The 11,520-nt window shown below is 43.3% G+C and overlaps 1 long non-coding RNA gene across 1 annotated transcript in view; it reads left to right on the top strand.

The window, feature by feature from the left end:
• Positions 1-2,282: 2,282 nt before the first annotated feature.
• Positions 2,283-11,520, top strand: part of LOC135362734 (uncharacterized) — a 910,668-nt gene continuing 901,430 nt past the window's right edge. Inside the window, exon 1 of the long non-coding RNA XR_010407811.1 lies at positions 2,283-2,708. This is a non-coding gene — a long non-coding RNA (uncharacterized LOC135362734). The remainder of the gene's footprint in view (positions 2,709-11,520) is intronic.

Below are 11,520 nucleotides of genomic sequence, written 5' to 3'. Positions count from 1 at the left end.
AATTAGTACTTATTAACTAGGAATAAGAATCAAAATTCAAAGAAGCATCAAATCTTGTGGCAAGCAGATAATTTATAGATTTATACCAGATTCAAAAACACTGGAACATCCTCCACTTGAAATTCTGCAAAAAGTCGGTGTCCATGATATATCTTGAAATATTAAACCTAAAAAGTCGCTCCTGGCAAACTAATTCACACAAAAATGAAATGCCTCTTTATCCTTTAGTATCTCACCACCAAATTCATTATTCACTTCTCCCTCGTGCAGGCTCCCCGGTTTAGCTTCAAGCTCTTCTCTTAACTGCATCAGCAGGAAAGCCGGCGCGTCGGACCCGAGCGCTCAGATTCCCCAAGCGTGCATCTGTATTTGCACAGTCGCAAGTTAGCGGGAAGGTGTTGCCAGCGGTTCCCTGGATCCAAGGGACAGCCTCAATCCATCACCCTCCAAAACTGACAATCCCTCTCGGTCTCTCTGCTTCCTCCAGAGTCGGCTCACCCCGAATCCAAAGCATGTTCATTCTTGAAATTGGTAGCTATTGGTCCACAGACCGTGGGCGCGGCAAGGCTCACCTTTGAATGCTCTGGATCGATTTCTGAGCTGTGAGTAGTGCTGCTAGAGCTCCTATCAACACAAATTTCTTCTTCTTCTTTTTTTTTTTTTTGCACCGAATCATCCACTTGTTCCACTTTTGCGGCTCGGCAGCTGCACGTTCGGCGTTCATTCACTGTCTTCCCGGCAAAGTCCGCCGCCTTTCAACTTGAATTGGACTCCCAGAGTCAGTCAAGAGCCCTGGTTCCACAGAGCAATCTGAATGGAGTCCTTGGCTGAGCGACGCGCCCGGCACGGGAGCAAAAGAACCTCGCGCTGTCTCCACCCCGCGCAACTTTGTGTTTTCTTCCGGCAGGTCCCAAGCTGCAGAGATTCTCGAAGCCCCGAATGAAAAAAACCACAGCAGTTCTCAGCCTCCCCAGCCCTTGGGAAGACAGAATAATGCTCTGCTGGTGTAGAGAACTTCCAGAGCACAAAGGCGAACCGTGGTTTAAAAAAACCAGAGGGTAAAAGTTTACTTTCGGTGAGCAATTCCAGAAGCCCAGTCCGGGTAAGACAAACTCTCGCTAGGAGGCTCCTTCGCCGGGAGCAGTGAATGAGCCTGGGGCGCTTCTGAGACGGGAGTCTCTCCGGCTTGGGGTTCCCCAGCTGGGCGGCACCCAGTGATCCCTCTTGGTTCTCGGGGGGAGAGCAATAAGTTGGGACAGGAGCTAGACAGAGACCAGGAGAGCTTCTCAAGGTGCAAAACCTTGGAAATGGCGCTAAAGGGGCTGAGTCTCCCGACTCCTAATCCCTCCCCTTTCTCCCGCCGAACCGTTCACCTGCTACCGTCCAGTTTACAATATAAGCGTAGATAGTAAATTAGCCCAGTTCCAAAAGCTAGGCGTCACAAATCCCTAGGCAGTTCCTTTTTAGAAAACCTACTGGAGTTTCAGGGGGAAATGTTATGTGAGGGAGTGGGCAGGAAAAGGAGGGCGAGAGAGGATTGTGTATTCCAGGAAAAGATGTATTGGCTCCTCTATTCGAAGGACCTCGGGGAGCCCCTCAACTCCCTAGCTAGCTGCTGCAGCCACTTCAAAGCTCTACGGTAAAAGGGGCGGAGGTGGCTCTGGAGGATGGAGATGGGGACAGGGTTAATCCTTAGTCCGGCGACCTCACGCAGGGCCCCCGGAGAGTAACTGGCCTCCAGGAAAAGGGCAGGGGGCCGAGATGCCAGAGAGGGCAGGGACCCGAGAGACGGCCGAACGGACTTGAGGGCTAGCACTGAGGAACTGCCTGCCAGCAGCAATCTACTAACTAGTGAGGAGTGACTGAGTCTTCCCGTCTTCTGCATCCTGGGAGCCCTGGCCCCTCCTCGCACCTCCGGACCTCTCGCTCGCCAGTGGCCTGGGGCTGCCGGCGCGGGGCTGGGCGTGCGTGGGTTGCTGTGCGCGCGCGCGGGAGGGGGTGTGCGCAGCCCGCGCGCCGAGCCCGGCCGCCGGGACCCAGCAGCCCGCCGCCTGCTTGGCGTCCCTCCTCCTTGCAGCCCCCTCTTCGCAGCCTCCTCACCTGGCGCTCGCCGCCGGCCGCCGGCCGCCCGCCCAGCCCTGCTCGGCAGCCACTGCCTCCCCTCAAAGTTTCCTCAGAGCAGACACCTTCGCCAAGGGCTGCCCAGGGAGATGGATTTCTGATTCTGTGCCTTGGAGTGGCTCTTCTTCCAGCACCTCTCAGCCTTGTCCCCACCTAAATCCGAGCAGAAGGTAGAAGATTTTCCAAATTCAGGGGAGGAAAGGGGGAGGGGTTTTTATCTAGAGGAAGAGAGGAGCGGCCACGACTGAGAATAGGAGCTTCTTCCCTGCCTGATGCCGGGAACTGACTGACTGATGGGCCTGTAGGGTTAAAGAAGAAAATTAAATAGAAAGCCAAGTTGACCGAGCAGGGGCTGGGAGGCTTCCGGGTGCCAGGAAGGTTGTCCCCGTCTCCGTTTGCACGGGCGTGAAGATTTAGAGGCGCCTCCAGTGCGAGGGCTTTTAGACCGCCATCACCTCCTGATCCCTTTGGAAGGAAAAGCCGGCAGAGCCGAGGCAGGGGGTGTCAAGGAAAAGCTTGGACTTGTGTGCAACGCATCCTTGGCTTTGGATTTTAAGGACATGAACGAGAATTAACAGCGTCTCAAGGTAAGAGGCAGCAAAACCGCTGCCAGGAGGAATAACTTAAAAAAGATGTTGGGGCTGGGATGTGGGGTAAAGCTAAGTTAGGATGATCTCTCCGGGCGTCACCACGAGATTGCTCAGCTCGCGCCAATGGCTTGGAGCGGACAAGTCAGGGAGTAGCCGGTGCCACGGTGCCCAGGTGGGAGGCAGCAACCGAAGGGAGTGTTCTGATGTCCTGACCTCACACTTTTTGGAACCTATTGGAAATAGGTATCGAGCTGGGTCTTCTGTCCGGGCTGATTTATAGCGTGGATTCATGTGTGTGTTTCTGGCGAGATTTTTTTTTTTTTTTAACCCCGCTAGCACCGCAGCCCCTTCCCCTGGTTGCCACAGAGCGCTCTGGGCATTGGCGAACGCCGCTAGGACGCGGTGGCAGGTGAGCCTGGCGCAGGTGGGCAAGTGGGGGCGGCGGCATCCGGCCGGCGGATTGCCGGGCACGCGAAGCCCACGCCGCCGCCTGGCTGGCTTCGTGCAGCGGGCGTCGGAGCCCAGGCGCCGAGGGTCTGCTGCGGTTCCCTTCGCCTCCGCTAGAGGCTCCCAGCGGGCGCCGCGGAGCGGGTGGGTGTGGGGGCGCCGGGAGGCGGAGGGGCGAGCGCGGGGTGCGAGCGTGCCCGCGGGGTGGCGGAGCCGGCGCGGCAGGGGGAAGCGAGCTCGGCTTGGGCGGGGGATGTGAGCCGGAGTCCCGGTGCGCCTCCAGCCTGAGCGCAGAGCTGCGGGGGACGCGGGTCCGAATCCGGGCTGAGCTCCGTAAAGCTGTGCCCTGAGTCGGAGCCACTTGGGGAATGCGATCCTGGCCCGCACCCTGAGGGCAGTCCCGGGAGGTAATGTTCTCTTTCTCCACTCTCGGCCCGCGGTTCTCCGTACCTCCTCAGCCAAACACCCAAGGTGGGAGGGAGTGGAGGGTGCGGGTCTGTAGGGTCCATACCCAAAGGCGCCTTTCAGTCTTGTTCCGTGGAGCTCCGTGGAATGTGTGTTCGAACTAATCGCTAATTTCATCCTTCCCTCCTGAATATTTGCCTGCTTTAAGGGAAGTTTTCTGCAGAGAGTGCCGGGTGGCTGGTTTTGGGGCCGGGCTGCTCCGAGGTGAGCGAGGGGACCCGCTGTGCTCCCCTGAGCCGCAGTGGACTAGAGTGCGCGACTCCAGGGGTGGGGTGTGGTGAAGAAAAGAGTACCACACCCTCTTCTTTTCCTCCCCTGTCCTTTTCACCTGATGATGAGGTCTCACCATCTAGCATTTTACTGATTTCTTTCCCCAAGGGATTGGCTCTGAGAACAGAGCAAAGCTGCTGAAAGACTTGTAGGGAGAGAGATAAGAATGAGAGGGAAGTCAAGGCCAGAATAGAAGGGGAGGAAGGAGGGTGAAGTTAAGCTTGTGTGTGTGTGTGTGTGTGTGTTTTGGGGGGGGGGGTGCTGGGAAATAGCCTTGGAGTTAAAGATTTTTTGATGAAGTCTGATTCATTTCACATTTCACACTCTCTTTGACATGATCTTTGCTCAAGCCACCAACAAAAATCATTTCTGCTAGATATTGCCTTGGGCACGGTGGGCATAGAGTATGTTTGATGATTGTGTCTAGGCCACAAGAAAAAAAAAGAGTGGGTATTGTGTGTACTTGGCGTGATTACACCGTGTCTGTCAGGCAGCAGGAAATGTATGTAATTTTCATTGTGCTGCGTTGTGTTTGTGCATACCATATGTGGTCATTTTACACTCAGTAATGCAATATCAGTCTTCTAAAGGTGGCAAGATCTTAACAAACATGACTTGTGATATTAAACCTGCAGAATAACAGTGAAGGAAGACAGAAAATATGATGGGGCATGGAATATCCTAGGAATACTGAATAAAAGCTGAGATCCAGCATTTGTGAAATATTGGGCCACATACCGAAAGTGCAAAATATTTTTTCAAAGATGAAGCAGTGGTTAGCATTTTAAAAGAAGGGGATGTTCTTTAGTTACTACCATCATCATCCTGTAGCTTGCATTACTTCCAATACAGTTAGAGTGTGAGGCAGAAAAGAAATGAAGCACTTCCTGCTGAAAACTAAAATGTTTTGTGAGGTACTGTCAGGTATTTCACCCTAAGAATTTAAATGGAAGGGGTTGCCTATTGATGACGACTGAAGTGGTTTGGTTATCATGTATGTGTAGGACATCTATAATTTTTGATCAAGGTAAATATGTGAGTTAATATTATATAACAAGTATAATTTAGTGGAAATGGGAGCAGGCCAATTTACTGATGTTTTTCATTCCAGAATAACACATAGCATGATGTCAAGGAAGATTTATATAAAGTTTGTCATTAAATGTATTACATTGGATAGAGCTCTGTGTAGGAGACAAGAATAAATATCTTGTTGAAATCTCAAAAAGGATGGCTTATGTTCTTAAACTGTTGTAGAAATTTTGTGACAAAATAATAGTTACTAATCTAAATATAGTTATCTGTATGTATAGACACAAATTATTTATTTGTTGAGTTGAATTAACCAAGACAAATACATAATAAGGGCTCAGCTTTCATTCTGAAAGAGACCTCTGAAGCCAAAGGAAGATCTACTAGTATTAGCAATCTGTGTATAAGATGCATAACAAATGTGTTTCTTGACAATTAATAGAATCAAACTAGTGAGGCTGGTTTGTAACCTCAAATTCAGTTTTAGGACCCTAAAGATTTTTTTTTCTCTCTCTGATAAATGTGATTTTAAGAGACTAAACAGTGAAATGTTCCCTGGATGCCATGGACCTCAAAACTGTTTTGAGTCCTCTGAAACTTCATGTCTAGAATAAGCAGTGATAGGATGTTGTCACAAATTAATTGGCTTGATGCTTCAATTAAAAACTGATTATTATCTGGCTCTGGTAGTCATTATGGTTGATTTCATTTGGTTTCTAGATATTCTGTGAAAGGACTCTAGGTGGAAATGTTTTCCTGTAGTACAAAGAGAGGAGGTCACTATATGCAAAAGAAAGGGCTTGCTAGTTACTGATTCTCCAATTTGGTTGCAGTTTATCTACAAGGCAGGATGCAAGCTTAAAAAAAAAAAAAAAGTTTTCTGAATTTACATGAATGTTTCCCTCTTTGTCATAACCCTTAACCTATGGGTTCACCATTTTTGATGAGGAACAGTGTCACCAAGACTTTTACCTTTATGGTTTGGGGGTTACTTCAGTGTAAAGAACTTTAAGAAGTATCTAATCATAAAAGATCATATTTCCTGAAAGAAAATCAATTGAGCTTAAAAAAAGATGTTTCATGAGGAAATGAAAGGAGGATAGGAGAGACAGCTTAAATAGGAAGCAAAAGGTTTACTCAGTCTAACCGCATTTATCTCTTTCTTCTTTCAGCAACCTTTTAAAAATTAAAAAAAAGAATCTTTTTCTATTCTTTATTTTCCTTCCTTCCTCCCTCCCTCCCTTCCTCCCTCCCTCCCTCCCTCCCTCCCTCCCTCCCTTTCCTTTCTCCCTTTTTCCCTCCCCCCTCCCTTCTTTCTTTCATTGTGTCATTTTCTCTCTTTCTTTTGGTTAAATATTTCCTCCAGAAGGACATCCATGCCAATTTATAGTAATTTTACAATTATTGGTCCATAATTTATTTTTAAATGGGAGATAATTTTAAAATATTGACTGTTATGTTTAATTTTAAATTTTATATAGAAGAAGCCTGCTAAAACATGGGGTTGATTCTTTAGGGAATACAAGTCATCAGCTGATGGTTATCTCTTACTTGTGGGTGCTTCTTGTGTCTAGTTGCAGCTTCTTGTTTCTCCACAAGCATGGTTAGTAGTCACTGGAGGTACATGGACTGCCTTGAAATATGGTGCATTGTGCTTTGAGTGACTTATTTCCACGTAGTTAATACTTTCTCCATGTGCATAATGGCCAATGTAACCAAATCTGAAATGTTCATATTAAGCAAATAGTTGAGTTACACTTGTCAATGTATACCTGTTAAGAAATTAGTAATTCATTTTAGGAAACCCTTTACTCCATCTAAGTCTTTAGTAAATGTAACTGTTTTTTAAAGTTGCTAACTGGTTTTTAAATGTCCTCAAAGAGAAAATCTAGTGTCCAGAAATCTCCCAAGAGACACTAAATTCAGTGCCACCAGGAGGCAGCATGAAGAAGTAGAAAAATCACTGGATTTGGTTTTAGAAGACTTGAATTCTCCTTCTCTCTTATCACTGTTGGTGCCACTTTTGAAAAGCTCTCTTCCTTTTCTATAAATTCTGTAAAATGGGGAAAATTAATACCTACACACTTTCTTCTTGTATTTAAAACTTGACCACACCTAGCTTTAAGCTTTGAAAAAACAAAAATAAAAACAATAAAAAAACCTTTCAGGTCCCAAGTATATATCAGGCATTGAAACACTTGATAGAAAAGTACATGAAATATATTTAAAGAATATCTGTAAAACTTCCGTAATGAAGCATGGATTTTGAAATGCCTTTGATGAGAGTTGTTGTTTTTCCCTGGGGTGGGGGGTGGGGAGTGAGCTATTAAGTGTCATGAGTGAAAATTTTAAATTAATATGTATGTATGTGAAATGATTTTCTCAAAGTTATTAATATGGCACAAATTATGTTATGCTTACTGTGAGAGACATAAAAGTCAATCTGAGCATTTGAGCTGCTTTTAAAGCACTGTGACAATAAAAAAAGAAAAAAGAATAATAAACTATTTTTGAATAATAAAGTTTAAATGGACTTCCCTCCCCTTCCCTCCCTTTAAAAGCTTTCTACATTTTTCTTTTTGTGTATACTAAATGGAATGCAAGTAGCAATTGTCATTGATTTCATTATTGACAGGTCAGTTACCCATTTTGTATGAATACTTTAAAAATATTTGGCTTTGAAAGGTTGATTCAGTGGTTTAATTTGTGAAGTTGGACACAACTAATACAATATCTTAGTTTTCACAATGCAATTTTCTCAGGAATGCTGATAGTCCATTTGTCCTATTTTATTAAATCCTAATTATATTATTTATAGGTTATTTTCATCAGGTGAATTAGTAAGAAAGTAAATGATAGATATTAAATGACTCACTGACATTAATTTTAAAAGCCCCATTGAAATAATTATGTGCTCTTTTGATAAATGAGGCCTGCTAGGATTTGAGACTAGAATAAATTTTGTTGCTTTTTTAAATGTATTCACTGGTTAATATTAAGAACAGCCTATCTTTACTGGGTGCAAGGATAAGACAGATACCATGTCCTTCCCTAGAATTTTAGTTTCATTGTTAATATAAACTACAAGTATATTTTCTCAAATAATATTAGTAAACCTAAATGTAAACCTAGGAAGCTAGTCTAAAAAATATATTTTTTGTTGAAGATATAACATATTATCAAATTGCCGATAAAAAAAGAATTGTTTTTACAAAACTCTTAACCAAATTTCAGTGTAACAGAAATATATGCAAAAATCTAAGATTCCCAGCACATTTCAGTTTCTAGCTATAACACTAGAGAGTTTTTGAAATGGATTCTAAATTGGACTGCATAAGAGGATTTTGTGTCTTCATACAATCTCATTCTATTATAATGTAACTATGGTTAGCTGCAAGATATCTATCTAGTAGCCAGCATGAAGGGAAATAATTAGCATAAAAACTGTATTGCTCCTGGTGTACCAGGGGAGCCAACAACAGTGCCTTGTGATAAATGTTGATTTTGAAACGTTGGGCTTCATTTGTCAAAGGTAAGGAGCCTTTATTTTCTCAACTACTTTTTATTGGCCTTTTCTATATTTCTCTCTTTCCCCTCTCTCATTCTGTCTCTCTCTATAAATAAATATACTTTGTATACTGTACTTCATATATACTGTGCTTTTATTCTATTATATATAATATAGCATATATATTATATCTGTTGTAATATATTCTGTATTAGTATTTTATTTTATTTTTTTAAGACTTTATTTATTTATTAAAGAGAGAGAGCTCAAGCAGGGGGAGCGGCAGACAAGGGAGAAAAAGAAGCAGGCTCCTCACTGAGCAGGGAGCCTGACACAGGGCTGGATCCCAGGACCCCGGGATCACGACCTGAGACCAAGGTAGATGCCCAACCAACTGAGCCATCCAGGTGCCCCCAACTATCTCATCTTGCTGGCACTTTCCCTAGTGGTACTGCCGTGTACTTCAAGCCTATATGCTAAGGCCAAGGCTCCTCCTGTCATCCTGTCCATGCACCTGGACCTGAGCATTCTTTGCCCCTCCAAATCTCCAAAGCAGAAGAACCAGTAAGGCCCAAGTCCCAATATTTAGTGCTTTTCATGGACGGTGCTCTCCAAACCTCTAACTTAAATTCCCCAAGGAGAGCAGTTCCTTTGTTCTTCTCTGTGTTCAGAAGGCAGGGGAGAGCAGGATCTGCTGGTGATGGGGCCACCTGACACATTTTTGCCTCCAGCTTTGCTCCCTGCCTGGCCTGACTGTTCAAGAACATTGTGAAAGCTCTTGGCATGTGTGGCCAGGACCCTGGGATCATGACCTGAGCCAAAGGCAGACACTTAACCTGTTGAGCCACCCAAGTGCCCAATATTTTAGATATATTAGAAAATATAGTCTATATTATATGTAATAATATATATTGTATATAATATATGCATTATAGATCGATCGATCTCCTGCTAAAAGCAGTTCTTCGTTCTTGTGTAGGTATGTCCTTGACTGTCACCCATTGGTTAAGCCTGTGATTATGGATTGCAAATGGTTTTTCTTTATGGTTTGCCTTTAATTTTACCGCAGGTATTGAAAAACCCTACCTTTGACCTCAGTTAGTTAAATTTGCATCAGTTAACGCTCCAATATTTATTGATATTAAAGTGATTTTCTGTATGATATTCAGGGTTTAATGATGTATGTGAATTGTCCTTTGTTCTTAAGAATCTTGTGATCTTGTTAAAGAGAGAAGGCAAAACGTGGATGATAAGCTAACAAAGAACCATCTATCAACTGATTCAGAAAATTCTTGTTAAGTATCTATTGTTCACAATAGATAACAATACAGGAGTTGTATAACTAGGCAATTCAGGATAGGATAAGGTGGCCTGGGGCGAACTCATAGAGGGGAGGAAATTGATCTGAGTGTCAGTAGAATTTAAATGAGCAATAAATATATAACTTAATAATCGACGCAATGCAAATTTACACAATAGTGAGATAGTCTTGGTGATGAGTTGGGACAAAGATGTAAACAATGATAGATTTTCTATGTTGGAAATGGACTGGGAGGGTAGATATTCATATATATCATTGGAGATATTGTAAACTGGTTCAACCCCTTTGGAGTGAAATGTAAATAATTATTATTTAATATCTGTTATGTTGCAAATGTTAATAATAATTGGCTTCATGGTTCCTCTTCTAGGAATTTATCTTCAGGAGAATGCTCTCACAAATCTATAAAGATCTATTACATATACACAAGAAAAATATATAACCTAAATAGCTACCTGTCTTTTAAAAAAAAAAAATTATTGTTATGTTAATCACCATACATTACATCATTAGTTTTGATGTAGTGTTCCATGATTCATTGTTTGTGTATAACACCCAGTGCTCCATGCAGAGTGTGCCCTCTTTAATACCCATCACCAGGCTAACCCATCCTCCCACCCCCCTCCCCTCTAGAACCCTCAGTTTGTTTTTCAGAGTCCATAGTCTCTCATGGTTCGTCTCCCCCTCCGATCTCCCTCCCTTCATTCTTTCCCTCCTGCTATCTTCTTCTTTTTTTTTTTTCTTAACATATATTGCATTGTTTGTTTCAGAGGTACAGATCCAAATGTAGGGATCCGAAGGGGTATCTTTTTTTTTTAAAAAGATTTTATTTATTTATTTGACAGAGAGAGAGACAGCGAGAGAGGGAACACAAGCAGGATGAGTGGGAGAGGGAGAAGCAGGCTTCCTGCTGAGCAAGGAGCCTGATGCAGGGCTCTATCCCAGGACCCTGGGATCATGACCTGAGCCGAAGGCAGACACTTAACGACTGAGCCACCCAGGCGCCCCATAGCTACCTATCTTTTAAAGAATTGTATTTGTAGTTAAGACCGTCCTGCACCAGATCAGCTGATGAGTGGATAAACAAAAATAAGGTATATCCATACCACAGAATAATATTCAATAAAATGGAATGAAATACTTATGTATGCCATAACATGAGTAAAAACTCAAAAACATTATGCCAAATGAAGGAAGCCATACACAAAAGACCACATATTGTGTGCTTCCATTTATACAAAATGTCCAGAAAAGCAAATTTATAGAATTCAAAAGTAGATTAGTGTTTGTCAGGCACTGGAAGTGGGGATGATAAGTGACTGCAAATAGGCACAAGGAACCTTTCGGGGTGAGCCACCTGTTCCATAATTGGATTGTGGTGATGGTTTTACAAATTTGTATCTTTACTAAATGTCATTGAATTTTTTATATAAAATGAGTACATTTTGTGGTAAATAAATTATATCTCAATACAGCTGTACGAATACCCACAACTCAACAAAACAATACTCCAAAGTCTTCCCACAAAGTAAACCCAGGTATGCTGGGATTTATTAGTGAGATGACTTCACTAATAAAAATCTCTGAGCATTTAAGGAAGAAATAATACTAAATCTACATAATCTCTTCCAGGAAATTGTGAAGAAGGGAACACTTGCTGTCTTATCCTGTGACACCAGCATTGCCCTGATACCAATACCATGAAAAGGCATCATAAAAATCAAAAGTCCTTGGGGCGCCTGGGTGGCTCAGTCGTTAAGCGTCTG

Source organism: Mirounga angustirostris, unplaced genomic scaffold (genome assembly GCF_029215605.1).
Source record: "Mirounga angustirostris isolate CCGP_5_RB_7025 unplaced genomic scaffold, mMirAng1.0.hap1 SCAF_15, whole genome shotgun sequence".
Lineage (NCBI taxonomy): Eukaryota > Metazoa > Chordata > Mammalia > Carnivora > Phocidae > Mirounga > Mirounga angustirostris.
Note: the sequence above shows the minus strand (reverse complement) of the source record. Positions and strands in the feature narration are given on the sequence as shown.